Raw genomic sequence first — 6,000 nt, 5'->3', positions numbered from 1 at the left:
AATCATTTAGGGATCAGGGGCAATTCAGCTTCTTGTGCAAATTCCAAACTGAAGGCCTGAAAAAAACAAGTGAATGGATTTACTTTTCTAAGAACCAGAATTAACAAAGGTTCCATTTTCCATGGTTATGTGCCTGGCCAGACAGCCCTTGCTGACAAGCTCTCAAAAAACATGTGTTGGCCCGTTGAAAAGGCCCCAGTGTTGACTGACAGACAATTGAAGTGACAAATTGTTTCATTGTACTTGGCAGGGAGAGCGCTGTATTAGATAATTATGGCGAGGAGGGAAGCGACAGGTCACAGGTCAGAAGACACGTCTGACCCTGTTTGCTGAAAGCCCTGAAAGGAGCCCATGCCCTTCAGGGAGAGCAGCGTGCTGCTGGGGCTGCTGGGGCTGCTCCTCCTGCCGCTGGGCTCATTAGGAGCAAACCAAGATGGAGTGGGGACGAGCTGGCTCTGTTCTTGCCCCAGTTGTGGCTCTCAGAATGGGTGTGTGGCTCTCAGAATGGGTGTGTGGCTCCCAAGATGGTTCTGTGGCTCCCAGGATGGGTGTGCAGCTCCCAGGATGAGCTCCCAGTTTGGACGTGTGTCTCCCAGTTTGGATGTGTGGCTCCCAGGATGGGTTCATGGCTCCCAGGATGGGCTCCCAGGATGAGTGTGCAGCTCCCAGGATGGGTGTGGGGATCCCAGTTTGGATGTGTGGCTCCCAGGATGGATATGTGGCTCCCAGGATGGGTGTGTGCCTCTCAGAATGGGTGTGTGGCTCTTGGATGGGTTCCCAGAATGGATGTGTGGCTCCAGGACGGGCTCCCAGGACAGGTGTGTGGCTCCCAGGACAATTATGTGGATGGATGTGTGGCTCCCAGTTTGGATGTTGGGCTACCAGGATGAGTGTGTGGCTCCCAGGATGGGCTCCCAGCACAGATGTGTGGCTCCTAGGATGGGTGCATGGCTCCCAGGATGGTTTGTGGCTCCCAGGATGGTTTGTGGCTCCCAGGATGGTTTGTGGCTCCCAGGACAGGCTCCCAGGATGGCTGTGTGGTTCACAGGATGGGTTTGTGGCTCCCAGGATGGGCTCCCAGGATGGGTGTGCGGCTCCCAGGATGGGCATGCAGCTCCAGGATGGGCTCCCAGTTTGAATGTGTGGCTCCCAGGATGGTTGTGTGCCTCAGGACAATTGTGTGGCTCCCAGGATGGCTGTGCAGCTCCCAAGATGGGTGTGCAGCTCCCAGGATGGATGTGTGGCTCTCAAGATGGGTTTGTGGCTCCCAGGATGGTTGTGTGCATCTCAGGACAATTGTGCGACTCCCAGGATGGATGTGGGGCTCCCAGTTTGGATGTGTGGCTCCCAGGACAATTGTGTGGCTCCCAGGATGGGTGTGCAGCTCCAGGATGGGCTCCCAGGACAGTTCTGTGGCTCCCAGGACAATTGTGTGGCTCCCAGGATGGGTGTGCAGCTCCCAGGATGGGCTCCCAGGATGGATTCGTGGCTCCCAGGACAGGAGTGTGGTTCCCAGAATGGGTGTGTGACTCCTGGGATGGGTGTGCAGCTCCCAGGATGGGCTCCCAGTTTGGATGTGTGACTCCCAGGATGGGTGTGCAGCTCCCAGGACAATTGTGTGGCTCCCAGGATGGGTGTGCAGCTCCAGGATGGGCTCCCAGGACAGTTCTGTGGCTCCCAGGACAATTGTGTGGCTCCCAGGATGGGTGTGCAGCTCCCAGGACAATTGTGTGACTCCTGGGATGGGTGTGCAGCTCCAGGATGGGCTCCCAGGACAGTTCTGTGGCTCCCAGTTTGGATATGTGGCTCCCAGGATGGGTGTGCAGCTCCCAGGACAATTGTGTGGCTCCCAGGATGGGTGTGCAGCTCCCAGGATGGGCTCCCAGTTGGGATGTGTGGCTCCCAGGATGGGTGTGCAGCTCCCAGGATGGGCTCCCAGGATAGGTGTGTGGCTCCCCAGCAGCACCCACCACCCCTTAATAAATAAAAATAATAAATAAATAATAAACAAACCCACCACCCCTTATTAATAAAATGGCTCCAGGGGCCTGGAGCTTGGGCAGCTGCCTTCACTGCCACCTTTGGGAGCACCTCAGCAGTCTGTGTTCTGAACTGGCAGGAAAAAGCACCAAGAAAAGGCCCTGAATTCTGTCCCAGGCACTTGGGCACAGGCACCTTCCTTGCAGGATCAGCCCAGCCCTGCTGGGGCCTGGGGTTTTTTTCAGGCTACAACTAATAGTTATTGCAGCTTCTCTCCTGCCACAGAAATAAAATATGGCGTGGAATCACAGCACAGCTACTCCATTGAGAGCAATGCTACACTGAGTAATAGCAATAATTCAAAACAGATGAGCCAAAGGCTGGAGCACTATGGGCTCAGTATCCCAGTCTGCCCTGACCCCTGGAATTCGCTGAAAGTTACCTTGAGACTCGCCAGAACTCTTTTGTAACTTCTGTGAGGGTTATTTATTGCAAAGTCATAAATATTTGCTATGGATTTTCTCCATCAATCTACAAAATGAATTAGGTTAGAACAAAAATGTATGTACTTGGATTCTGGGCATGTGTTTCCCAGGCAGGGGAGAAAGCATTGGATCTCCATTGTGTAGAAGACAGGCTGCTGCAGAGCTTTGGGCTCTGCTGCCTGCACTAATTAATTCCCTTCCACAAACAAAAAAGTTTAAAATGCACAGTACAGTGGGGAAAGGGGGAAGGGAGGAAAGAGATTCTTCTTGAAATCTCTTATAAAATCTTTCATAAAATTATTTACGGTGGAAAGGAAAATTCTGTTTCCCTCTCCTCCCTCCCAGACACCCTGCCAGTCCATTAAAAGCCTGAAACTGAGAGGCAGCACGTTGTGCCCCAGGGAATCAACCTTAAGTCAAAGTTTACCTCAGGAGCCAGCACTGGCAGCTGGGTGTGGGGATGGAAGGAGAGTGCCCAGGCTCCTCTCTCTTTCCATCCCAAGGCAAAATTGTCTTGGGGCAAAGCCACCCCATTTTCTCACTGTTAAAAAGAGGAGGTGAGAGCAGGACTTGCCTTGCCATGCAGGCATTTCTCTTAACAAGTTTTTATTCAAAAAGTGCTTAAATCAGACCTTGACTTTGAGGATACTACAGAAGAATTTGAGCACAGGTGGATGCTGTACCTGGTGGTGAGGGGTGACAATGAAAAGTGGGGGAAGTTCTTCCCCCAGAGGTTGGTCAGGCACTGAACAGGCTCCCCAGAGCAGTGGTCCCAAGCCTGCCAGAGCTCAAGGGTTTGGACAACACTCTCAGCCACAGGATGGGTCCCTCAGGCACATCAGCAGGGCCAGGAGTTGGACTTTGATGATATTGTGGGTCCCTTCTAATGAAGCCTCCAGGATGCTGCACCTTTTCAAAGCATAGGACCTGGCAGCCTGTGCGTGCAGAGAGCAATTCACACACAGAAATTCACACACAGCCAGAGAATCCTGCACTCCTCTGGCTGCTCACCCTGCCACCAACAGCTCCTGAAAAGGTTTGCATGAATGAGCTGATCCAGCTTTGTTTCTGCTCCCATGCTCTGCCCTTTACCCTTTGGCCTTTGCCCAGCTCTGTGGCCACAAGAGCAAGGGTCTGGCCACAGATGACTGCACAGCTGCCCAGATGTTCATTGTGCATGGCACAAAGAGCCACGCTGGGGGCTCACCAGCAGCAGCTCCTGCTGCTCCTCACCCCAGCCACTGCCATGCTTCATAGAGTACCAAAGCTGCATTTTTCCCTGGGAGCTGTTTATCCTGGAGAAGAGGAGGCTCAGAGGTGACTTTATTGCTCTCTACAATTTCCTGAAGGGAGGTTGGAGACAGCTGGGGTTGGTCTCTGGCAGAACCAGAGGATGCAGCCTCAAGCTATAGCAGGGAAGGTATCACAGAATCCCCGAATCACAGAATCCCAGAATCCCCGAATCACAGAATCCCAGAATCCCAGAATTACAGAATTACAGAATCACAGAATCACAGAATCACAGAATCGCAGAATCCCAGAATCACAGAAACACAGAATCCCAGAATCCCAGAATGCTGAGGTTGGAAGAGACCTCTGAGATCATCCAGTCCAACCTGTGCCCTGACATCCAACCAGACCATAGCACCCAGTGCCATGTCCAGGCTTTTTTAAACACATCCAGAGATGGTGATTCCACCACCTCCCTGGGAAGAGCATTCCAGTACTTTATTATTCTTTCAGTGAAAAATTTCTTCCTAATATCCAACCTGTACCTCCCCTGACATAGCTTGAGACTGTGACCTCTGGTTCTGTCAGTGCTGCCCAGTGGAAGAGACCAATAGGTTGGATATTAGGAAAAAGTTTTTCACCAAAAGAATAATAAAGTACTGGGATGCTCTTCCTAGGGAGGTGGTAGAATCACCATCTCTGGATGGGTTTAAAAAAAGCCTGGGCATCAGAGTAGCAGGAAAAGCTGAGACAGGGAGCAAGGCAGGAGGAGCTTTTTGCTCAGTCAATGATTTACCAGATGTGTACACTGTACTAAAGACTTGTAAACACACTTTAATGGCCAGCTGTAAATCCAGGCAGTAGCAGTGCCAGCTCCATTTCCATCAGATGTGTCTTAAGAACAGCAGAGGAAGGGCTCTGAATCACTTTGTGGCAAGCTCTGTCAGCTCTGCATGTAAATAAAAGAACCAATGTCCTCAGGTCAAAAATTATTTGAGCGACATGAAAGGTTTTATGACCAGCAGCTCCTCCTTTGCTGGGTTCCCTGCAATCTTCCACAGAGGGCATCTCCAGAATGTTGGATTTCTGTCCCAGTGCCCCAAGTGCGTGGCTGTGTTTTCACTGACTGTGCTGGAAGTCTCTTTTGTTAATCACTGAAGCACAGCGTCATTAGCGAGAAGTGCAGAGTGTACACAAAGAGGAACTTGCCAAATTACTAATAAGCAGAAACTCCATCCATCTTAATGAGACAGGGTTAAGAAAATAGCAACCTAGAATATACACAATGGAGCCTTTCCAATCTGCTTATTTACTCCTGTTAGAAAGCAGTTCTGAACTCCATCTCTGCTCCAGCTTGGAGACTATCACATGCTTTCCAAACCACAGGTATCTTATGCTCTTGAAAATCATTTAGCACGAGAAGGATAAATAAATAAGTGGACAGAAGGATAAATAAATAAATGGCTCAAAATTATAGAGGGAAGCGAGCAGATAGGATTGCTGAAGAGCAAGAAGCATGAGGAGATGTTTCCTCGTGGTGGGCTCCTGTTCCCTTCCTTTGGGGTCCCCACATTCTCAGGTAGCACGGGGCCACTCTTGGGCCAAAACCTCCATGAGCCCAGCCCAGCATTGTGATTTACACCTCCCCAGTGACTTGCAGCACTTCCCCAGGTTACTCTGGCAAGCCAGAAGGGGTTTGCACCCACACCAAGGTGCCTGCACACCTGTGCTCCCCAGCACATTTTTCTTTTGTTGGGTAAGGAATGGCGTGCAGTGCCTTTCACGTGTGCAGCTCGGCTGCTGCTGTTTTATTGAACACCAGCACTTGCTGTATGTTATTCAGGCAAACTTTATATGTGCCACAGAGCCTCTCAGCAGCCTGCACCTGGTCCAGGGCAAAGCTGAGCCTTGTGGAGAAGAATGTGCTGTAATGCAGCAAGTTATTACAGGATAAATATTTATAAGCCCCTGTAAACATTTGCCATCGGTTCCCTCCTGGGACTCGGGGCAGACGGTCAAGAGTTTCACCAGTGCTGAAGGCATTTGCTCTTGCAGTCCTTTATATGTTAGCTAGTAAATCTGTTGTTGGTCATGTGTAGTTATAGCATTTATTGGTGCTAATTTCACACAAACGGGAGACATCAGCTGGAATTGTTGTGTGCATTGATCCTTGCCAGCCTTTGGTGAAGGTGTCTCCTGCAGCCCCAGGGGCACTGGGCACCTGGCTGAGGCATCAGAGTGGGTCCCCACAGCTGCAAAACCTCCCTGTGCAGGAGTTTATCATGGGGGTTGTCCTTATCATGGG

The sequence above is a fragment of the Ammospiza caudacuta genome, chromosome 26 (assembly GCF_027887145.1).
Source record: "Ammospiza caudacuta isolate bAmmCau1 chromosome 26, bAmmCau1.pri, whole genome shotgun sequence".
NCBI lineage: Eukaryota > Metazoa > Chordata > Aves > Passeriformes > Passerellidae > Ammospiza > Ammospiza caudacuta.
The sequence above is the reverse complement of the archived record's forward strand: the minus strand, read 5'-3'. Positions refer to the sequence as shown.